We start from the raw sequence: 25,383 nt of genomic DNA on the forward strand, positions 1-25,383 counted from the left end.
ACTTGTCGCGAATATAGTCGCGTGTGAAATTCTGAGTCTATGTGAATATTTTATCCCGAGTTATTTCGTGGCTGCAATGAGCATCCGTTTCTCTTTTCTTTAACCCGAATGCAGTCGCAGCTTCATGCTTTGCTCAACAGATGTCTCTGTAAGTACAGCGCAGCGCGACTCGGAACGCGAAGAACGTATTTCATTCTTCTGTGTGGCAAAAATGTTGTGTATTTTTGAATGTGCAACATTGAAAAATGGGGAACTGTAAATGGATAGCATCAAGTAAGAAATTTTGAGACATTTTTGATAGTGAACTGTATATTATGTTTGTAATTATTTAGAACAAAAACATATTTTTCTTTTCTTTTCTTTTTTTTTAAGGTAGCCTTATTAGGGATAAAAATCCATCCTTTTACCTGTTTTGCTAAACACTGGTGAAGATTTTTGAAGCAATAATTTAAATATGTATTATTCTGTATTGAAACGAAACACCCATTTAAAAATTTTGATTTTATTCCGCCAGGGAAAGTATAAACTAGTATGGACCTTTAGTTGTTATTAAGAGTCTTCATCCTGGCGAAATTAAAATACCGCTAATTTTACAGTAATTATGTGATATCTTCAAATAGATAAAAGATAATCGAAATGTGGAAGAAGAGCGCCCTAGACAATATTATTTTACATGGGAAACCATTATTACGACTCACTTATCTGCTTTCGATTTCGACCCATTTTGAAAATCGACATTTATTTTCGCGTTTCTAAACAGCTGAAAACGGAAAGCCGCTAGATGACTTGTGATAACGGTACCTAACGCAAAATAATATTGTCTTGGGCGCTCTTGTTCCATATTTCGATTATCTCCTATCTATTTGAAGATATCACATAATTACTGTAAAATTAGCGGTATTTTAATTTCGCCGGGATGAAGACTCTTAAGAAGCTACAAGGATACAAGGATAAGAGTTCTCATCTCTGGTTTGAAAGTCCTGGTTCAAGAGTAATTTGAGTCTGTGAAAAAAAAAAGCTATCTGTGGGATTTTCATTACTTTTTCTCGCTCTTTATCTCCTTCTTTAATCCACTAATTCATCCATGATTGTTTATACGCATTTACCATCTGGTTTTTCTTTAAGCTACAGCGCCAGAACCAAAATCCAGCTCTCAGGGAAACTAGATTGTTTGGTGGGAATTATTGCACTGAATTAAAACACTGTCATCATCATTCGAAGCCCATCCCACCCTGACCTTAATGACTTCTATGTTGCACAAGGACAAAAACTAAATGGTAGCCTACAAAATGTAAAAGAGTGATTAAATTAGTGATGGACATTAAAAGCAGTTTTTCGCTTTGCAGGAAATCAAAAAGCGCTTTTAAATACCCGTTTTGGTTTGTATCAAAAATCTATCTCGTTTTCTATAAAAAATCGGTTTCGTTTTCTATCAAAAATTGGTTTCGTTTTCTATTAAAAGTTGCTTTCGTTTTCTGTCAAAACTCAAAATTAATTTCTATCAAAGAATCGGTTTCGTTTTCTATCAAAAATCAGTTTTGTTTAGTATCAAAAATCCATTTTTTCTATTGTATCAAAAATTGGATTCGTTTTCTGTCAAAAGTCAGTTTCGTCTTCTATCAAAAATTAATTTTTAAATCAAAAATCAATTTTGTTTTCTATCAAAAATCGGTTTCGTTTTCTATCAAAAGTCAATTAAGTTTTCTATCAAAAATCAGTTTCGTTTTGTATCAAAAAATTAGTTGTTTTTTTTTTACCAAAAATCTATTTCGTTTTCGATCGAAAATTAATTTCGTTTTCTATCAAAAGTCAGTTTCGTTTTCTATCAAATATCAGCTTTGTTTTGTTTCAAAAATCAGTTTTGTTTTTAAATAAAAAAGTCTATATTGTTTTCTATCAAAAATCGGTTTCATCTTCTATCAAAAATATGTTTCGTTTTCTATCGAAAACCGGTTCGATCTTTTAATTATCAAAAACGAGGCTTTGGAGAAAATAAATATCTGGATATTTTAGAAATTAGTTTCCGATTTTTAAATGATCCTCATTTTTCGATTAACTTAAAGATTTTGTGCCATTTTATATCACTAAAATTAGAGAGGAATTTTTGCTGTAAATTTAGCAGAATTACGTGGAATATGGCAGCACTGTCCAGCATTGTCTTTCCCAGCTCACACAACAAAACTCTCAGACTTCTTTTCCGTATTTCTTCCCAGATTTCTTTTCTTTTTCATTTTACAACCATTCTCCTATTTTTCTTTCAGATTTTCCGTCGTCCGTTTTTCTTCTCATTGGACTTTCGCTTTGTAGTAGCTGCACCATTTTGTTCCAGAAAAGCGACGAACGATCTTTCCAGTCAGCAAAAAGAACTTCGGTTGTTCCAGTTAGTTCAGAAGCCAGGTTCCTCGAGGTGTAAATTCTATTCAGGGACAGTTACTGCCTGAACAAGTGGTGGGTCTCCCTCTCAGGGTCCATCGAGTCCCAGAAGAAGAAGAAGTTAGGAACCATTTCCCAAGGAGCCAAATCGCTTTCCACTTTTCTTCGTTGTCTCTCTAGGCTCTTGTTCTCGTATAAAGTCGAAAAGAAGTCATCGGCTTTGATGTGTTTCGTTCTATTGATTTTGGTCATAGATACCTGTACCAGCGAGAGAGAAGAGACGTCTCTTGTGTAATGTGTTCCGGTCGGGAAAGAGGACGGCAGTAATAGTAATGAACGGTATTTCCTCAGGGGTATTATAGAAGATAGAAGAGAGAGGGGATAAAAAAGAACTTACTCTACGAAATCTAGTTTCTGGAATATCTGGGTTCGAATTCTGCTGTGCAAACTGAATATTTCTCTTCTCCCCCCCCCCTTTAGTTTCCTGAAAAAGAAAATTCGTGCTGCCGGAGAGTAGATTGCATTTTGCATTAAAAATAATGGATTTCCTCTGAATTGTGCTGATCTCTGATGATGAGCTAACATCTTATCTGAGATTTTCCCCATTTCATTACTTCAAATCCAAGGCCAGACCAGTTATCTGCAGCTTCTCCAATATTCCAAGAACTGCCTTTACTTCTGCAGTATTATTTCCCTGTCTCCGTTGTTCTTACTTTTCTTCTAATGTATAATGGAGCTTTCTCGTGGCAATTGGTTAGCATATGTGTCTTTCAAGCCGAAGACTCTAGTTCGATTACCAGTGGGAGCTCTTATAGTGCAAAAACACACGTTCGTTAAGCTATAGCTAGACGTCTCATATTGTCTCGCTGCTAAAAGGTAAGTTTCAAACCTCCACTTAACCAAACCTTTTAACACATATATAAAGGAGAACACGGTTGACCTCCCCAATAGCGCGTGCGTCTTTAGTGTATGTGGTCCCGGGTTCGATTCCTGGTGGGAGAGTATTTGAAATTTTAACTGTCCTCGGTGTTTGTGTGTTCTTATCCCTTTCGTTATCGGTTACTGAAAAACGAGTAAAATGAAGTAAAACATAGTGATAAGTAGTTAAGCAAGTTACTGAGGAACGTTCGGTAAATCAGTTAAGAGTCCTCATCCCGGCGAAATTAAAATACCGCTAATTTTACAGTAATTACGTGATATCTTCAAATAGATAAAAGATAATTGAAATATGGAACAAGAGCGTCCTAGACAATATTATTTTGCGTGAGGTACCGTTATCACAAGTCACCTAGTGGCTTTATGTTTTTCAGCTGTTTAGAAACGCGAAAATAAATGCCGATTTTCAAAATGGCTCGAAATCGAAAGCAGATAAGTGATTCGTGATAACGGTTTCTTATATAAAATAATATTGTCTAGGGCGCTCTTGTTCCACATTTCGATTATCTTTTATCTATTTGAAGATATCACATAATTACTGTAAAATTAGCGGCATTTTAATTTCGCCGGGATGAAGACTCTTAACTTTAAAAAAAAAGAAGTGGTAGGGCGCTTACTTCTATGCGTGGAATACCTGGTTTGATTCCCGGCCAAGTAAGTTTGTGGTGGACAGCATCGTGTTTGTGGGTTTTCTCCGGGTACTTTCGTTTCCTCTCACATACTCATTCCACCATTATTTACTTGTCTTAATCGACTGTCTCCTTTAGCCTAAAGGGCATGATCATGGGGCGTTAAAGTGACAGATTTTTCATTTTATTTTAATTATATAATTAAAAATGAGGAGCTCGTTATCACAGACCGTTTTGGATCTACAGAGAAAACAATACTGAAACCGGAAATGGATCTGTACCACTTCCAGGTACTGCAAAATGAGAAGAGAGGATACGAAATGTGTTCTTGGGACGTTGAGTCAGTAAATAAACAAAATCGTTTTTGATAATCTCTTATTGACTTATTTAATACTTGTCGACATTGAAGAGTTTCTTCGTGATTATGGTTAGTATACATGGTTTGAGCGCGGAAGACCCAGATTTTTATTCTTGGTGGTTCGTGTCCCTCTGTAAGCAGTAGGTTCAAGCCTTATATAGCCTCGGTGCTGAAAGAGGCACAGATCTGAAAATCATCATCAACAATAATATCAATATTAAAACTCTAACAAAGATATTTCTACTACTTCCGGTCTTATTAGAGGAGTAAGAACTAGGAAGAAACCTATTCTTATGACAATGTATTTATGTTCAAAAAATCCGTTTTTATTATAGATTTCTCTCTTGGCTTCATAGTTAGCTTACACGTCATCGGTACTTGAGACTCAGGTTCGATTCCCTGCGGTACCTTATGTGTTTCGTGTCCCATGTAAAGTTGTACCGACCTTATCTCATTAGCCTCCAAATTGGAGGTTAAGCTCAATCCAACGGAAAGGGCCGAGGTGGCTCAGTGGTAGAGCGTTCACCTCTTTCTTAACTTCACGTTCTTTACTTAGACTTTCTATGCATTTCGCATCACGTTCATCAGCCTAATGCCTTGATTGCTTGACTACAGCACACCATCATTACTGAGCCAGAATGACTTGATCATGAAAAAAACTTCGTTAAAAGTATAAATAAAATTTCTTGAACAAAACCAAAAACACTCTCAAGGAAAAAATATAACGGAATCAGATCAGGTGATCGGAGTGGCTACAGGAAGAGATTCAACTTTAGAACTGTACAGCAAGACAATGTGATTGACGAATTTTCTCGTTCTCTTTCCTTACTGTGTTCATCATTTGTGCTTAATTTTAGTACGCATGAACTACTACTGATGATAATATAACATTAAAATTAACAAAAACAATAGTGTTTCTAATTAAGATATCTGTAACCAATGTTGAAGTAGAAGGAGAAGAAAGTAGAACGAGTGATTACAAGGGTATTTCCAATAGTTCCCGGACTGATACTGAAATATCGTGGTACTGGTAATAAGGCGTCCATGGCATGTAGTGCAATACGGCTGTTGATGCCAAGGCTGCAGTACTAAATTTTGGCTCCACAGTCTTTCACCGCAGGTGTACAAACAACAGTTGTGTGAGTTGGAGCATTGTCATGTAGTATAGGTACTCAACACACAGCGATTGATTCAAATAACTGCCTCCAACGAACTGACTTAGCTAGACAATTGAAACCATTACTTTTTTCTTCTATAGATTGCACTGCGTGGCGTGATTTGTTTATTACCAATGGCGTGATATTTCAGTGTTAAAATGGAAATTTTTAGAAAATACCGTTGTACATTGCCACTTTTGGAATCGGGTTTCAATCCGTTTCGTGCAAGTTCACTATCTTGAATGGAGCTCGGTATCATTAATATCAGTGAGGGTCACTCTAGCTCAGATTTACATTAGTTCCTTCTTGTGCTAATAAAATACATTGGGTTTGCGCTTGTTAAAGTCTCGGGATCGTAATACTTACTCACCAGTCGCACTGACGTTCGTGCTCGCTTGGACTCGGATTCTAGGTTAAGTTTCAACTTATATGTGTCATGCTCTCCAGGGCTCGTGTTCATTTTCTGAACTCCAGATCGATTGAACTCGAGAGAAGGGTTTGAAACTTTCGATTTTATTACAGAAGAGGTTCGATATTTTAGAGGTATGTGGGTACTGCATAAGCTATTGAGGATAAAATGATTTTTTTTAGTCATAGTGTGAAAACGAAGTGAATAAATACATTAAAATAGCTTTAAGCCCTTTTCGCTTTTCGGTAAGGGAATTCATCATCACATCATCATGGATATTCTGCCTTTATTGGCAGGTCACTTTCTACAATTAAGAAGCTTTCAGACACCACCGTCTTCCGTTAGCCTCTTCGTCTTTACATAACATTTCTTCTGTTTTGATATCGTCTATCAACTATGCCTCTTTCGTTTTCTCCCTCTTTTTCCTACTGCCATATAGTCTACACATTCCTCGCGATAGTTCCTTCTCAGCCAATGCCCCAGCCAGTGTTTCTTCCACACATGCTTTTGAGGGGGGGGGGCACACCCGGAGGACACCAAACTAATACGTCTATGATACAGGGTGCGGCACGTAAAACCGGCCCGTCGTAATATTCTGGTATATTGTGTTTTTGGCAACACTTAAATAATCTACCTTCCTACCAAGAGATGGCGTGTCGAGGTCGGGTCGACTTACGTGACCTGCAGCAGTCACGTGCAGCCGCAGCCAGTGAAACTTGTCGAAACCAGTTGACAAAAAGGCCTCGTTGTGTTAAGCCGGGTGAGTGTCAGTGTGTGATAATGCCGTATTCGATACCCGAGCGTGTTGCCATTGTTGAAGGGTTCATTCTCACTGGATCTTTTGTGACGAGGTGTGGTTCCACCTGTCTGGGTACGTAAATTCCCAAAACAACCGGTATTGGTCGACAGAAAATCCACACGCAATCCACCAGGTACCCTTGCATGATAAGATTGGTGTTTAGTGTGCCATTTCCGCCACACGCGTTATTGGGCCCATATTCTTTGAGACGACAGTGAACAGTGACGTGTATATGGGAATCCTGGAGGAGTTTTATACACACTTGACCGAAGAGGAGCGTCAGTTATGTTACTTTCAGCAGGACGGTGCAACATGCCACACATCAGCTGCATCATTGTCCCTTGTGCATGAGATGTTTACACCAGAGAGGACAATCAGCAAAGGCTTGTGGCCTCCTCTGTCACCAGACTTGTACACGTGTGACTTTTACTTATGGGGACTGTTAAAGGGAAGAGTATACGAAACAAATCCACACACAATTGAAGAACTCAAGACCAGGATTCAGGATGTCACCAATAGCATTACAACACAAGAACTGACAAGGGTATATATGAATCTCCTCAATCGTGCTCACATGTGTGTTGAAGTGGGTGGAGGACACTTTCAGCACCTGCTGTGAAGGTGAGTAGTCATATTCAATACATTACATTTCATTTATGTGTTGTAGTTAATCATATTCAATACATTACATTTCATTTTATGTGTTCACTTTACGGGCCGGTTTTACGGGCCGCACCCTGTATAATAATAAATAGAATAGTACCAGCAGTACCCCTCCCCCCGGTACTATTTCTGAAAGAACGACTAGCCCCAACCACTTTCTCTTTTCAGAAATTCCTAAAATTGTTCTTTTGTCCTCTCCCCACTATTTCTAACACTCTTACATTCGTTTTCCGCTGCCCCAGCTAATTTTCTATATTCTTCTCCACAGGCACATTTCGAAATCTGGTATTTTTAATCGGTTTGTCATAATGTCCGTGTTTCTACTCCATACAGTACATATTCTACATGAAGTATTTTATGAGTCTTTTCCTCAACTGTTTATTCAGGGATCCACAAAATAAGCGTGGAAACTGGCTAATAAATTGCATACAAATTTTAAAGCTAAACCATTGCTGACAAAGAAAAAATATCAACCAATCTTCCGTTTTACAACAATACCCATTCAGAAGCTCAATTCTGACAATATGGGATGCGACAAACGAAGTATTGAAACCACGGAAAACGGTGGTAAATTAAACCAGTTTCTGGAAATCGACTCTCACCAATAACAAATCAAGGAACATATTGATTCCGCAGTTCATTATCCGTCTATTGTGTTGTGTGCATGTGTTATGAATGTAATTTAGTATATACACATGTTCCAGAGACATGGTTTCAAAATCCTCAGCGTAAATTGGATTCTGTATGTGTGCGAACGGGTGTGTGGGGAATAGAAGTCCGATGTAATTACCCGTTATTCGACTTACAATTATTACACTGTCCTTGCTCGCTATGGGACATACTCCACGCCCAGTGCTGTTGAATTGCTTGTAATTAAATATTCAGATTGACTCTATCGTGATGCAATCATGCTGAAGCGGATGGAAGTGTTCGTAGGAGTAGAGCAGATTACATTACTAGCACAATAGTGATGGTTGAACATATGTCGTTTGATAGCGAGATTCGCACTGTATTTCATTCTGTTCTCTCCCACATGAGTGTGCACTGCAGGTAAGAACTATGAGCCTTTCAAACAAGGGAGTAAATATGCAAAATTTTACTAGCAGTGCGGCAGTGTATATCACGTTAAAGAGTTTGGTTTGTTACAGTGTGAAATTCAATTAGTTTAGCGGAATATATTCTTGAATTAAGGGTACATCTCTGACAACCATCGTGGTTATCTTTATATGAAATTATAAATGTGTCAATACCATCTCATTCATACACGCGATCATAATAATACTTCGCACCATCATACGATTCCTTCACAATTGAATAAATTTCGTATATAGAATTAAACTAAACTTGTTCAGTTTCAGGTCCTACGATTATGCCCTGTAACTAAAGGGGACGGATGTTAAATTTAAGTGAATGACTGTGAAATTATTTTTGTTGCCCTCTTATTGGAATCAAACCGAGAACCAGGTGCACCAAAGGCACCCCGTGCTAGCCACTATTAATAATAATAATAATAGTAATAATAGCACTATTAATAATAATAGCACTAATAATAATAAATGAAAGGAAACGAAATCTTTTAGTTTAACGTCTCACGTTTATGCTCCTTAGGCTAAGGGAGAGGAATGATTACTGAATGAAAATGGAAGGATTTGTGGAATAAGAAAGCGGGAGGAAACGGGAATACCCCGAGGCAATTAGGTATGGGCACGAGCGAGTTCGAAGTAATTTTCTTTGAAACTCGACTCGACTCAAAAAAGACATCTTTGAAATCGACTCGAGAACTCGGCTTGAAAAATTTCTTCCAACTCGACTCGAAATTCGACTCCTATTCGAATCGAGTTTCGAGTCAAGTCGAGCCAAATCTTGTGTGTAGTTTCAAATAACCTCTTCAAGTATCTTACATAGACAATATAATTATTATCAATGATACTACTACTACTACTACTACTACTACTACTACTACTTATTATTATTATTATTATTATTATTATTATTATTATTATTATTATTATTATTATTATTATTATTATTATTATTATTATTATTACACCGTGTATAAACATCAGAGATAGACGGCTTGGATCTGAATACTAAAAACTAATTGACTGCCGATCTCTGTCGCCGAGAAATCTTCAGGAGGCAAGGACATCGTTCACGAGGGTTTGAGTTCCAGAGAAGCAAGTATTCGGACACATTAGCCAGAAATTGTTAAAAGTCATAAGGACCCATCCAAACATGTTCAAAACTGTGCGGCCCGGGTGTACGTTCGTCAACGGCTCGACTCACTGTTCATTTACTATCGAGTCGAATCGAACCGATGGATTCGTTACAACCGAACCTGCTCCAATCCATCTCTGACCTGAGCCGAGTCGAACCGAGGCAGTAACACTCCCAACTGAGCAGGCTCGAGCTGTTCTCTCAGTTGAACCGAGCCAAGCCGATTGACATCACTTCCCGGGTTGGGCTTCTGCTTAGGCTCAAAAATTCAATCGTGCAAGTCTTAGCCTTGATGGTAAGAACTTCAGCATATATAAGTGCTCACGACATTCGAGGCTTCTCGTTGTAAAAATCTATTGTCGTCTCGTTATCTCGTTATCGACACGAGACGAGATACGAGCTGTCTCCCTCTTCGTGAGCAACACCAAAAGTATTCCACATTACTCCTTACATTTCTCATGGTTTTCGCAATCCAATCTAATTAGGCTTTGATTTCAAAACGAGCTGAACGAGCGAGCCATTTGTTAAACTCGACCTTAAAACTGTGATTCGGCTCGGAACTCGACTCGAGAACATTACCTTTGAGTCGACTCATGTTCATCCCTAGAGGAAATCCACGGACACGATTTTGTCTACTATAACTTACTTGGCGTGGAATTGAACCAGGAACCCACGCATGAGAGATAAGTATTCCACCACTGCTACCAACAGATCCATCTTGCGAATGAATTACTAGATACTTTTGTATTGTTGGTAAAGCTTGAAAACAATTTTATTCCGTTTTTAATTTTTTTTTTTCATTTATACTTCGTATTCGATAAAGTACGTATATAGCAAATAAATTGAAAATTAGTGTATAACGCAGGATTCAGGTATACTAAAATCTCGGAAGAGAAATCATACATGTTCCTCGTTCTATCGAATATACAGTGAATATCTTGAAAGTTGGACAGTTTCACGCAATGGATTTGTGTTAACAAAACAGATTATAAAGTTACTTCTTCCATGAAGAGTTATTTCTGTTCGCTGGGACATCAAGAATCAAAGTACAATTTCTATATTTGCTAAGAATGTTTTACTTTATTTATATTGTAATATCCCATGTGATGCTGTAAACAAACAATTCCACATGTCAGTGATACAAACACCACCACGTGGTTCGGCAAGAAGACCTCACACCAGATGGATCTACAATCACTTGCAGACGATGGTTTCTAGCCCCTCCCACGGAGCACAGGACGACATCGGAGCAGCAGCGCCACTGCCACCCAAGGAATCCTAAATTGGATGGACAAAGGCAATTCAGTACCAGTTTTCTGGTGACCCTCCTCTAGTCTGCTACGGGACTTTAGGAGTAATCTACCCCCAGGGCCTCTAGTCTGCTTCGGGACTACACCTATCCTTCCTCCTGGCTTAGCCTGCTTCGGGGCTCTGTTGGCCAACTAACCTACCCACAGCTTGCTTCGGAGCTTTGGGAACCTAATTCCACTCTGCTTACCCTGCTTCGGGGTTCTGCAGAGATCCTGTCTGTGACCTTACGGTCAAAGACCACTTATAACTAATCTTTGATATTATAAAGATTAATTTGTACAGTATTTTGTGAAAATACTTTTATAGAGAAATTAGATAATAAAATTGGTAGTGGGAGATCGATTCCGGACACTGTTTTTTATTAACGCTTTACCTATACCTCCTTGGGACAAAACTTTACAATATGGAGGATTGTTTTTATTTTATGTATCTGTGATTGAAAGGTGTGTATGAGGCAGATTTATTACTTCAAGAGATCTACGAAGGAACACACACAAATACACAATTCATATATACAGTGTGTCTACTAAATTTCAAGCCTGGCAACACTGTAAGGTAACCTCTGGGGCTACTAAGCGGTTATTATGTGTATTTTTTAATACCGAGTATGTTGTGCATTGTGTGAAGAATTCACAAATTTATGTTCCGAATTTTGCGAGTTTAAATGCTTTCAGTGAACTGTGTTTTCTTTGTTTTTCATGGATATTAAAGTAGAGCAGAGAATAGCTATCAGGGTTTGTGTAAAACTTGGCAAAACAGCCACGGAGACCGGACAGACATGATTCAAACCAGGAGCAAAAGTGGATCTGAAAAGGGAGGGGACGGTAGGTAAGCATGATGTCACGCTATCCCGCTGCCTATCTTTGCCAACTGCAATTTTTTTTTAAGCACTGGGAGGGCGCCGTACATATTTTTAGGAGACGGGAGGATGGCGTTCCCCCTCACTTATACCCCTGATTCAAACAACTTACAACAATGATGCTCTATCTCGAGCGAAGATTTTTGTGTGGCATCGTTGTTTTCGTGATTGTCGGGAGGCGGTCATGGACAGACATTAAACTTGTCCGTCCGGTAGCCGTCCGAACTGACGAAAATGTTGAAAAACTGCGGGGAAAACTGGCTGAGAATCGTTGTCAGTCCCTCAGGATGATTGCGGAGCACTTGGACATTCGTAAGGATACTGTTCGGAAGATCGTGGAACCACGGGCGGATCCCGGACGGAGCTCCAAACTCTGGGATGGCTTTCATTTATATAAAAAAGAAGAAAGTTTCCTCTTCTGGGGGAGGGCGATTGTCCCGATCGCCCCCTGGATCCGCTCTTGTGTGGAACAAGATGGTTCATTTGGGTGACGGGCTCTTGTTGCAGGACAACACTCTGCCACAGAGCCATTGAAGTACAGACACTTACTGTTAGCAAAAAAAAAAAAAAAAAAAAAAAAAAACACGTTTCAACCATTCGTCCTACTCACCTGACCTGGCTTCAGCAGACTATTTCTACTTTCAAAGGGTCAAAATGACTTTGAAAGGAAAACATTTTGATCATATTCAGACATTCAGAGGGCTGTGTCGAAGGAACACAGCACTGTCGAACAAGGGGACTTCCAGGATGAAATCCAGACACTATACAGGCGTGCAAATGCCTTTATACAACAAGGAGGTACATGTATTGAAGTTCAGTAGCCAATCAAAGCAGTTCTCTTCTGCATTATTTTCTGATAATGCCAGTCTGAAAATTTAGTAGACAAACTATATATATAGGTAGCACCTGTTTTTCTTAATGGAATTACATTTTATTTTGAAGTATTGCCTTATTTTTATTTTTATAGAAAAATGGTTAGAAATATGTAATATATTTTTATTTTCGGCCAAGTTTATGATGGAAATATATATAAGAAGAATGGAAGCAGATGCTGATAATAATAAAAATAAAACCTTTTTCTACCCCCTCTTCCATTTTTGTGTGGAAGAAAATGATGTTACTTGAAAGAATGAGGCGGTGACAAGACATGGGTAAAGTAGAAAGAAGAGTGAGGAGGGTCGGGGAGAAATCAGTTATGTTATTATAGATTAGGACTACTATATTATATTTTCTCCCCCTTCGCCTATATTATGTCTTCGACACGCATGCAATTGGGAAGAAACAAAATAAAATAAGAGACCGAGGGTGAGTATTTTATCCAGTTTTCATATTACGCTCTTTTTTTTTAATCTTCATTCTTTTACCCTCTTCATTTAAGTGGGGTGAGAGTGGTCATTAGGAATGATAAAAAGAAAAAAAAAAGAAGATATTTCAAGAGGGTGTTTTTAGAAGGTTAGGGCCTTCTAAATCATCCGGACAAAACAGCTGCAAGATACATCACGCGAAGATATTTTTCATCACCCTGCTTACCCAAGACTGGAGATTGAAAAAAAAAAAAAAAAAACTTTTATAATCATTTTAGTGAAGTAATGTGTTACTTTTCCTGATGTATGGACCAGAGGTGAACTTCATGAATTCTTTTTCAATCCCCGCTTGCTAAAGTTATTCTCAATCCATGCTCCTTGAATTTTTCTTATGACTCCTGTAAGTACTTTTCCGTGTTTTTATAAAGCTCATATCTAATCATAAAAGAGTAGAACCAGAAGTTTTAATCTTTAGTTTCGGTCAGTGGCACCGCCTTGTACAGTTCGCAAGAGCACGTGAACCACCAAATATCGTGCGCTGTTTGTTGCTCCGTAAGATATTAAATAATATTTACAATAATAATATTTAATAATATTGTCGTTTTGTTTCTACTCTCTGTTTGTTTTGCCCCTTGCGTATATGCATTCCATCATCGCACCATCACGTTCACAACAAAGCTGCGAGCGTAATAGACTACTCTGTGTGTAGTACAGAAGGGAAGCTCGGGCAGCTGAACTGAGAAACTACAGTCTCCTGACGATCAAATCAAGATTTGAACTAGCAGCGTTGACAGCTATTGTTGACTAATTTCTAGTAATGTGGCGCTTAAACCTGAATCAAAGAATAAACTTATGCAATTTAAAATAGAAGAATATAGTAATATATAACTCCTTCTCTCAATGAGTTACCTACATTTCTTTTTTATCTCAATTTCTTGTAATGAAAATAAACTAATGGAAGAAACAAAATTATGGTTTTCCGAAGTCGTATGAAAGGAACTGGGAGTTTTAGACCCCTTCCCCAGAGATTCCTAAGTTAGGGGCCGTCCACATATTTCGTAACGTCGTAAGGGGAGGGAGAGGTTCGGGCTTGCGTTACGAAGTGTGACAAGGGGGAGGAGGGAGTTTACGTCTACGTTACATAAAGCGTTTTGTTGTAATTTTTATTTTTAGTCTCGGGTTTATTTGCAATCTTTCAAACAAATAATTTTATTCAGTTCTTTCCCCTTTTTATAAATAAATAAATAAATGTTTCTACTGTTTTGGAAATTTAGGAACATATATAAAATGAGTTATGCGGAAGGGATTTGAAGATGCTACTAGACACTATCATGACTAATGACGAACCCTGTGTGTATTACTGTACAATGAACCTCCGTTTTGTAGCTATCGCCGTATTGTATTTACAAGACACGAAGCTTTTCTGGAATTAGTTATTAGTGATCGTTACCACTGCTTAAAAGTACCATCGTGTTCCTACTCGTATCGCTATTTCTGAGAATATGGTTTAAAACTTTTTGTCTGAATGATTAACCACTCTATTTTTCTGCATGTAAAATAAAAGAAACTCTTTTCCATAAAATAATTTTCCTCTTCGGAACGATCCATGATTTGCAGACCAAAATAAAATACTAAATACCGAATTCGACGGATCTTGTACTGAATTTTTTTTCCCTTTGGATTTGAATTTTTCTATAGAAATCTCATTTATTCGCATTCTGACACTGATTTAGAACAACAAGAGTTTCAAAAGAGGTAATCTGAAGTCCATGGTCCAAAGAGGGCTCGAAAGCTTGTTCACAAATGAGATGTCCCTGCTCCTCCACGTGTGCAGCCACGTCTTGAATCTGTGGTCGAACTTCTTTCCATCGTGGACACTGGCGAACTTTAAATACACGGAGAATCCTAGACACCGAAAGATGAGGTCAATGTCAATTCTTTAAATACTGTTTTACGTGCATCTTCCGGCAGTATTTCCTCCTTGCAAATCATCGGTGATCTTATATGGGTGCGATCTCCTTGCGAAAACGGCAGTATGAAATATTGAAAAATTAAGAGGGATTAGTTAAACAACCTTATAGGGTTAAAGTAATATTACGATACTACCATTTTCTAATACGGTCGATTTATTGGATAAAAAAAAAAAACACTACAAATTTACTCAGAATACTAGTTTTGTGTTGTAATAATCCGCAAAATACGCAAAATTGGTGAAAAAAACAAAAATCAAAAAGCGTTACGTGACGAAGGGCAAGGGGTTCTGCCTTGTGTTATGAAGTGTGACAAAGAGGCAGGAGGGGGTAAGAATGTTTGAAAATAGCGTTACGTAATATGTGAACGATTCCTTAACGGAGAACAAAATTAAATTTTAATTTATTTTTAAATTCGTGTTACCTCTGATCTTTCATTAGGCTACAGTTTTCCTGCCTAAATAAACTAAATGTTTGTAAGAAAAGCGAATAGCTTATCAAAACATACTGTACTTGGTAACGTTGCCACCTTGGTAAAAAAATCTTACCTTCTGTATTGTGTGAACCTCAAGGAAATTTTGGAACTGATTTTTCTATTTCAACATTCATTTTTAACATGCAAAATAGAAAAAGACAAGTGTTTGTTTTTGCAGTAACGTACGTTCAGGTATAATACTATTTAAAAAACACAGAAATGTTTCTTCTTAGGGAAGGATTGGAATTTACTTCGGAGATTGTATTTTATGCCCAGAAATATCCCGTATTATTCTTTCAGTGTATTTCAAGGTAACAAGAGTGTAAACGTGTTGTGTGGTGGTATACTGATTGATTTATGAATGTGTTTGCTCGTATTTCTTATTTCCTTTCCATAATTTTCATGAGCTATGTACTGCTAGAATTTTTGGTAGGTATACGCTAGACCGTTTTCAAAACTATAGATTATATCCATGCTTATATCTCCATTACATATCCCAATTAAAATAAATATATGCTGAACTATATAAAAAGTAATAGGTGGATATATTCCGTATACTCTCGTATATCCTCCTCGATAGGTTTGTAGTGTTATACCCTGGCCGGCGAACGGTTACTTCTGACCGCTCAGCTCGCTTGAGTAGTGCGGTGTTGCCATGTGCTTCTCACGCAGGGGGAGAATTGTCTGCTTCCTCGATGAGGGTAAGGGGGAGGGTGAGTGAAAGTTTGGCAATGTGCGGTGGTTACCATGGAGACGCGACAGGCTCTGAGCCTAGGGTTGGTTGAACTGCTGTCTACTGCTCGCTTGCCGTGGCCTTGTGCAAAGCTGTCAGAAATCATCGTTCACCGGCCAGGGTATAGGTTTTCCTAAAATACTTTCTCAATACTAGTGAATCTAAGACCTGTTCGACACGGAAGCATTTTTCGGATAATTTCTTGTAAAAAAAAAAAAAAAAAAAAAAAAAAAAGTCTTATCAGTACCCTATTTTGTAGAGGATTCTGTTGAGCAATTGCAAACTAGCCTACTGTATATCTTTTAGTGGACTGACGAATTGTAAAAGTTTAAAAAGAAGTTAGAACATAAGTTAACTATCATCTGGAGGTGAAAACTAAACTGCGAAGAAATTTCAAAGTTGCTTTAAAGCAATAAATGGCTGATAAATTATGAAATGAAAATATCATCATTTTGCTTTTCTCGCGTCTTATATGAACGGAATTAGTAGTGGACCTGAGTTATGTAATATATGTGCGACATCAGATTGGAAAAGTAAAGAAGTATGAGAACTGTAATAAACACATTAAAATTATGCTGAATTTAATCAGTGTGAGCATCAGGGGGGGGGGGGCGCAGACACACGGAGAATCTACCGGGTTCTAATCCCCCTCAAAACTTTTTAAGTCGACATACGTTTGTGCTCTTTCACAATAGAATTATAGAAAAATGACGGATGTAACCTAAAGGTCTGATGTTACACTTCATCTGTACTCTTTCTTTTCTTAAAAAAGAATCTAATGCTATATTTTTTCTTAGAATATAGATGGCAGAACTTAATAATTACATATCGTTCCTCGCATGTAGAATTACATCGGATCAATTGTACGTAGATGTAGTGTCAGGGGTGTAGCCAAGGGGGGGCCCATCGGGGCCCGGCCCCCCAAATGGTTTTCTGGCCCCCCCAAATGACCAGCTTTTAAAACATCATAGTAAAATTATCTCACTTCATTCATATAAAAGTAACAAAGTTTATTGACAATTAATACTTTATGGTATAATAGTAAGGAGAAATATTGTTTTTTTCCATACCGATCGAAAAATGGTATAGTATCTCTTCCTTATACCGATCGAAAAATATGATACTTTTTTTGTGACAGCAGATTACACAATTTACTGCGATTTATATTTGACAGTTTGAAGACACGTTTTAACAAGGTGCTACAAATACAGCCATAAAACAAAGGTACTAAACTGACTTGTAAGTACAGTATATTTTTATATGCTTTAACAAGTGTTTTAAAATACATAGAGGATGGAAAATTTGGTGAGAAACAATGCTTTTATTCAATTTGGATTTCATTCGCTCTCTCTTTTATTTCTACTCAGTGTAATAAAATATTTTTTTTTTTTTAGTCACGAATAATAAATAAATATATATTTGTCAGGAAACCGTAAAGAAATTAAGTGAAATTTCAAAGAAAATCAATCTTGTGTAGATAGGTTCTGTATACAAGCTCTTAAATTTAAATATAAAGGTAACCAAGAAAAGTTTTGTTGCTTTTTCACCCACCACCTTCGAACATTGATATGTCACCTAACCTGGAAGATAAAAATAGTCCCCATCAGCATCGACGACCTTCTGAAAACGTTCTGGAAGGCCATGGAATCCATCGCGGTAGAACTTGGTGGGCCGTGAAACGAAGAAAGTATCAGGTGCATTTTGGACTTTTAATAGGGATTTGAACTGGCGTCCTCTAAGGTGGTTGTTCAAAGAATGGAACAGGTGATAATCGGACGGTGCAATACCCGGGCAATATAGTGGTTGCAATATTGTTTCCCATCCAAGGCGGAAAATGGTGTCCCGAGTCATCTTAGCCACGTGGGACTTAGCGTTGTCCCGTAAACGAAGACCCATTTGCAATTCAGAAGCGATGGCTCCAGGGTTTTGAGTTTTTGTTGAGCACAGCTCAACTGCTGACACTACACAGTTGCATTGATACTCTGACCAGCTGGTAGCAGTTCCCGATGCACGATGCACCAAACACAGAGAAGGACCTTATTCTGGTACAGTGCTGGTTTCGGCTGTTTTGAAATCGGTTCATGGAATGCTAATTAATGATGACGGCGCCGTGGAGCTTCGTATAGGACACACTTTTTTATCACATGTCAACGCCCTGTCCAGAAATGGCTCCGAAACAGTAAATAAACACAGGCGACTGCCGCGTTGCCTTCTGGCCCGGAGTCAAAATATGTGAGACCCATTGACCCAACTTGTAGTGCTTCACAAGTTGATGGATGTGCTGCCGAATGGTTTCTCCACACACTGAATTGTAGTCCCAGTTCCTCTTTGTACATGTGTTGGTCTTCTGGTACGTGGTGTTTCCGGGTGTTTCGTCATCGTCCTTAAACTTGTTAAACCATCGCTGCAATGTCCGAGGCGTCACGACACCCTCACCAAAGGCCTGGCATATCTTCTGTCCCGCTACAGCGGCGTTTGACCTCCATTTGAACTCGTTCAGCATACATGCTCTTATGACGCTCTGTGGATGTCCCATGTTCCCTCTGTCTTTACGCAAGTTCACGGTGTGTCTGAATTGCCACAACCAGGTAGTATGTTGGATATATCCACACCAACAACTGACGTTCGCCTTATCTCCACTCGCATCCAGCTCACGGTGTGAGGTCCAATTGAACACAGACTTCCACGAAAAGGGACAGAACTTTCTTGGTTACCTTTATAATTATGCACGAAAGTATAGCGTTTGGTCCCGGGCAGTAGTTCTTGATTAAGCATGATAAAAACTATCTTGAATATAATTTATGGATAATAATAATAATAATAATAATAATAATAATAATAATAATAATAATAATAATAATAATAATAATAATAATAATAATAATAATAATAATAAGCTAAAATAGTGATTTTAGTTTTCCAGAAGAAAACCAAAATTTTCCTTTCTTTCAGGCCTCAAAAACACTAGCAGCAACATTTTATTTTGGCTTTGTACATTGTAGCTGCCCCCCCCCTCAAAAACCACGGGCCCCCCCTACACAAACCTGCTGGCTACACCCCTGTGTAGTGTCTTACAGTATTGACCCCTTCCTCTCAAACTTTAGACTCATCCAACAGAATTTTCTTCGTGCGCGTCTGGTAAGTACACGAAATATTCTATCACGATTTGTTCGAATGATCATTTCTATTAAGACTCACCGTAATCTTGTAGAAAAAGAAGTGTCATTTGCTCACTTTTGATTGGTTGCATTAGATTTTGGGGGATTTGAATATGCTGTATATCTGCATTAGGAGTTCGAAGATTCTATGGTGTTTCCCATGGTTTGGTTGATTTCATGGAGTGTCATGTCCTCCCCATTTGTATAGTGACTAGTGTATGTCTTTGGTGGAAAAGCCCTGGGTTCAATTCCTCGTTTTTTAAATTGTAAATCTCGTCTTAAATAGCCTAACCTCGAACAGAGAACGTAATACAAACTAAAGGCATGAAATGTCTTGAGATAATAATAAAACAGTACATGGACAAAAGCGTTCGTAATTAAAGGTGCTTCTTCAACTATCATAATAGTTTGCACCTCCGGTGCTTGGGGTCCCTGGTTCAATCCCAGCTCGCGCCGTATGGACTTTGTGGTGGACAAACACCGTGTTCGTGGGTTTTCTCGGGGTTCTCCCATTTCCTCCCACTTTCTTCATTCCACCATTTCATTCATTTCTCATAATCACCGTCTCCTTTAGCCTAACCAGCATAATCGTGGGACGTAAAACTCAAAGACTTCATTTTATTTCATTTCATAATAGTTTGATACATTGCATGTTTCGCGCACACTGTTAACAGTTCACAAAACAACATACCTGGCAATTCATATATACAAGTTAACGCACGTTTACAGTGTAAGGGAGATTCCATTTAGTATATTGTCATGAAATTGATGGTGAGTCTGTAGAAAGAAAATGGCATACAACAAAATTAATGAAAATCATAGTAAATAATACGATGTTGACTTCAGAAACTGAAAATTGTTTTTGCCATATTAAAGAATATAAAAATATTTAAAGGATTACCGTAGCTCAAAATAGTCTCAGTGCATTTAGCTATAGTACCAACAGAGGGGGGAAAAAACTAAACTTCAGAAGTGTTGACAAGTTGATTGCCCAGAAGAACATCAGAAGTGATTTCATATGCGAATTAAATGAAGCATTTGTTTATGAATGGGTACTTCTTAATACGAGTAAATATATGTATGGTGTATATGGTAGGGTCTATATGGTAAATATATGTATAGGTACTTCTTAATAATGTAAATATATGTATGGTTACTTTCATTATTTTTTTTTAAAAAAAAAATAGTTTTTCTTATTCATAATACTGAAAGACTTCTAAAATTAGGATTTTCTAACGGCTATGAACCACCGAAATATGTCATGAGACGCCACTGGATTACGTTGTACATTGAACATTGTGAGATATATTTGAACAGTATTTATGTGTGCAATAAACGCTGTCAAGTCACTTAGCTTCTTCTACGTTTTTCCTTTACCTATTGCAACATTCAATATATCGGGTGTTCTAAAAATGGCGTCCACGGACCACACAGCACTATGTACAGGCCAATATAAAACGAAAATATTGTATGATGGTATGCATTCCGGGGCCTCTTTCAGTTCCGGGTATGGAAAATCAAAATTTCACAATGTGGCAACGTCGCAGATTAGCTTGGAATCATTGCTCTACGTATACAACTAGGAGCAGGGCCGTGCCGTGTAAAATCAGCGCCCGGGCCGAGAGTATATGACGGCGTCCCCATACATATATTTCAAGCAATTTATCCCTATCTTTTTTCCTTTTTTCTCCCGAATTTTTCGCCCTCCTTACTTCGGCGCCCGGGGCCGTCGCCCCGCTCGCCCCCTTCCCACGGAACGGCCCTGTCTAGGAGTTACATTGATTGCTACACTAATAAGTGATGGTAGCGTCAATCTATATCAACTTTAACTGTCATCTGGAAAGAATCGGCGTAACTATTTGATAGATGTACTGGTAGATCTACTCTATAGTTCTATAGTTCTTTATTTGCGATGTTGCCAAATAGTGTTATCGTGTCTCCAGACGAGAACCCGAAAAGTAAACAAATATATTGCTTTAATTTGATTCGTAGAATGGTGCACTGTGGTCTGTGGACGCCATTTTTAGAACAGCCGATATATAGCACTTCCAGTACAACTTAACCAAGAGCCGCCTTTGGGTATTTGTAATAGGCTATATGAAATAATTACGTGATCCAATTGGTGGTTTTCGACAATAATAGCACAGTCAAAAGAAACAATAAAGGTTAATTGAAACAGAAAAAGTTAAAAAATGAAGTAAGAAAACTTATTTGAGAGAACTCCACATCTGTCTGTATTTGTGCCCATCCGTTCTCTCTTTTTTCTTTTAAAATTTTCATTTCTTTAGAACTATATTTGACAGAAAAACGAATCTTATATAATTCCCTTTCTTTTCTTTCTTTAGAGGAAAATTAGAGACAAACTTTCATTCCCTCCTTCCCTTCCTATTTCTTGACATAATTAACGCCAACTGCTCATAGTTGCCAAGAACAGGAAAAAAAAAGAAGAGGGGGGAAAATCGACCGAAAATTACACCGAAAATGCAGAAAATCAGCGGATACGTTGGGTCTTTAATAAACCTTAATTAGTAGCGGCTTTCTTGGCTTGAACTTGAACAATCAACAGCCCTGTCATAATCCGTCACCTACATCGTAGAAGGTATAGGGGAGGGGAAGTCGGAGAATTAAGGGAGGGGGTGAAAATTAGATGTGTGGGCTCCTCTCAATCTTTTTATCAAGATGAACCAACTAGATAACTACCCTTTATAGAGTCCCTTATTCCCTTAGAAGTTACAGTTATTTTCTTCTTTCTTCTTAATTTTAGTTGGAAAATTACACGTAGAAACTTGAGAATACAACTTTCTTGAGGTTAGTTCTCATGAAAAGTGACCAAAAAGTGTGTGCCATTATGTAGTGTTACAAATCAAATTATTTTATTACCAAATTTGGCAATTATACCAGGAGTGACTTAACATCACAAAAAATTATTTGACTTTTTTATTTTATTTTATTTTATTTTATTCCATTTGATTTTAATTCATTTGATTTGATTTCATTTCATTTGATTTTGTTTCATTTGATTTCATTTAATTTCATTTCATTTGATTTTATTTGATTTTATTTCATTTAATTTCATTTCATTTGATTTGATTTCATTTGACTTGATTTGATTTCATTTGATTTCATTTGATTTAATTTCATTTAATTTCATTTCATTTGATTTAATTTAATTTGATTTCAATTCATTTGATTTCATTTTATTTAATTTGATTTGACTTGATTTCATTTCATTTTAATTCATTTGATTTTGAGTTTAGCGTTCCTTTCAGCAGCGAGACAATCTGACACGTGGACTAACTGATTAATTTGGAATTCGAGCACATAAACTTCTGAAGGGAATCGAACGTGGGTCTCCCACGCCAAAGGCGCGTATGCTAACCGCTTGGCCACGAGGGAGCTATCAAAAAATGAAAAAGATGCCTAACTTAAATTACTAACATACATAAATGTATTTCTCTTACACTAAGAAATGTTTAGTATAATTTATGAGCATTCATGTTTTGATGATAGAATTCAGACAAATACCTATTAAGAGTCTTCATCCCGGCGAAATTAAAATACCGCTAATTTTACAATAATTATGTGATATCTTCAAATAGATAAAAGATAATCGAAATGTGGAACAAGAACGCCCTAGACAATATTATTTTACATAAGAAACCGTTATCACGACTCACTTATCTGCTTTCGATTTCGACCCATTTTGAAAATCGGCATTTATTTTCGTGTTTCTAAACAGCTGAAAACAAAAAGCCACTAGGTGACTTGTGATAATGGTACCCCACGCAAAATAATATTGTCTAGGGCGCTCTTGTTCCATATTTCAATTATCTTTTATCTATTTGAATATATCACATAATCACTCTAAAATTAGCGGTAATTTAATTTCGCCGGGATGAAGACTCTTAACAAACAGTAGGTTAAAGAGCTTGTTTTCTGAGTATTTCTGGTTTGGAGTTGAACTCCCGGTGAAAGTACAAAGCCTCGGATAGATACCGGAATAATTGTCCAGATACCCTTGTAAGCAGGGGAGTCATTTCAGACTTTGCTTGGGGGGAGGAAAGAGCACTATCGACGGAAAACTTTCACGTTTTGTACTAGTATATTAGTATTACAATCGACTAAAATATATGTATTCCTCAAACTCTTGGGGGGGAGCAATTGCCCCCTCCTGCCCTCCCTAAATGACGCCCCTGTTTGTAAGCAGGGTGATCCAACGACATCTCATTAATGAAGTAAATAATGTTGGAAGCTTAGTTAACTCAAAATATTTTTATGTCTTTCTTTCCAGGATCGGTAGTTCAAATTTATCCAACCAGAGGGCAGTAATGTTGAAAGTGGAGTTTACCCCGCAGCAAAGAAGCTGGTACGTGCTAGAACTTGTCAAAACAAGCAGTAATGTGACAGTACAGCATACATTTAAACGGAAGTTTGATTTGTTGATCCACTTACACCCAAATCTATTGTGAAGTGACATAAAACATTTGTTAAGACGAGGTGCATTTGTGTGTTTTCTGTGTGGTGTCGAGTGTACGGCTTGTTCTTGTTTCACAAACACAATTATAATTGAAAGCTACTTAAGAATGATACGTTATTGGTGAATTTCTCAATCTGCTGTAAAGGAAGATATCTTTCATCGATCTTGCCAAACCGATGAATAGGATTAGTTGGACCCAACGATCAGCATTTTTGCAATTGGCAAACGTGAGTGGATTTTTTGTGCATAAGTCGACCCTGATCAAACTTAGATTTCTAGGATATTTTCAGCAAGTGAAGACGAAAGGGTGAATGATGAAATGTAAAAGTAATCGAAAACGACCAATATTAGTGTTCAGTCCGTAGTTTTTGAGGTCTCAGAGATGAGTCAATTTGTTTGCTTACTTGTTGGTTGGAACTTGGCGTAAATTTTCAACAGTGAGGCTATATGAGACGTAGGTAGAGCAATAGTTAACACTTATAAGTACACATCGGTCAATTTGACCGATGGGCATTTTTACGTTCTGATATTGGCAACACTGGTTGATTTTGGTGCTCGTCGTTCACAATATCTTCCTGTTTTCCAAGCCCCTATCACCACGCAGAATATCGCAAAACAACACAGCTCCCCAGGTTGAATACGTGCCTGATGATAGATTCCAGAAAAGGAAAACATGTGAGAAATGCCCACCAGGAAGTGATAGAAAATGCCTCAAGATAGGACAAATGCATCAAGTGCAACCTCGCAAATTGTGGATATTGTCAAAGAAGAGTGTATACAGATTGTGCTGAAGAATGTGTGAGAGTGTGATCAAAGAAATTGAGGGAGTTTATAATATATATAATATGTCAATGTTTGATCATTTTCAATAACAAGAAGTTTCTGCTTTTGTAAAAGTTTCAAAATTGTAACACATTCATTATCAATCATGTCTAGTAATGTTTGTTTGTTAATTTAAATGTTCTTTAATCTTTTTATTGTTTTGCGATATTTTTAAACAGTAAAATAGGTAAATAAACACTAAAAATGCATACACGGTCAAAATGACCGCATGTGTACATTATAATGAACATGTGTTCCTATAGGTGTTAAAAATAAAAGCCAAACCCTTGTAATGAGCTCAAATTTAATGACTTTATCGACGGGAATCAAACCAAGGGCTCCATGCATCAAATGCTATACATTAGACAAGCTGTAAGGGTATAATCCTTAATAGTCTGAATGCCAGAAAGACTTACTTATTTTCAGGAAAAAGTATTCTATTCGACAAATTCTCGTTATAAAAGATAGCAACACTTCAGCTAACACTGCCAGAATCAAAAATATAGTGATTTAGACATTGGAAAATGAAATTTCCTCAGTTCTATGTAATTTGTTTTTTTTTTTTTTTTTTTCACTTTCCTTAAATTTTTATTCCATATTTTTATACCTTTCAATTCCTATTTGAAGTTTTGATGAATTGTTTTGTAACATGTTCTATGTTCTGCCGCCGGCCGGCTTTTTTTTTAACCACCTTTCACAATTACTACATCTGCTACAGTTTCCGCCTTCCCTT

The 25,383-nt window shown here is 37.5% G+C and overlaps 1 long non-coding RNA gene across 1 annotated transcript; it reads left to right on the top strand.

Annotated features, from left to right (window-relative positions):
- Window positions 1-168: 168 nt before the first annotated feature.
- LOC145668241 (uncharacterized) lies at window positions 169-25,134 on the top strand. The gene is made up of 2 exons (XR_014127998.1): window positions 169-273; window positions 23,643-25,134. It is a non-coding gene; the product is annotated as an uncharacterized LOC145668241 (long non-coding RNA).
- Window positions 25,135-25,383: the final 249 nt, after the last annotated feature.

This window comes from Thermobia domestica, chromosome 1 (genome assembly GCF_964235325.1).
Source record: "Thermobia domestica chromosome 1, izTheDome1.hap1.1, whole genome shotgun sequence".
NCBI lineage: Eukaryota > Metazoa > Arthropoda > Insecta > Zygentoma > Lepismatidae > Thermobia > Thermobia domestica.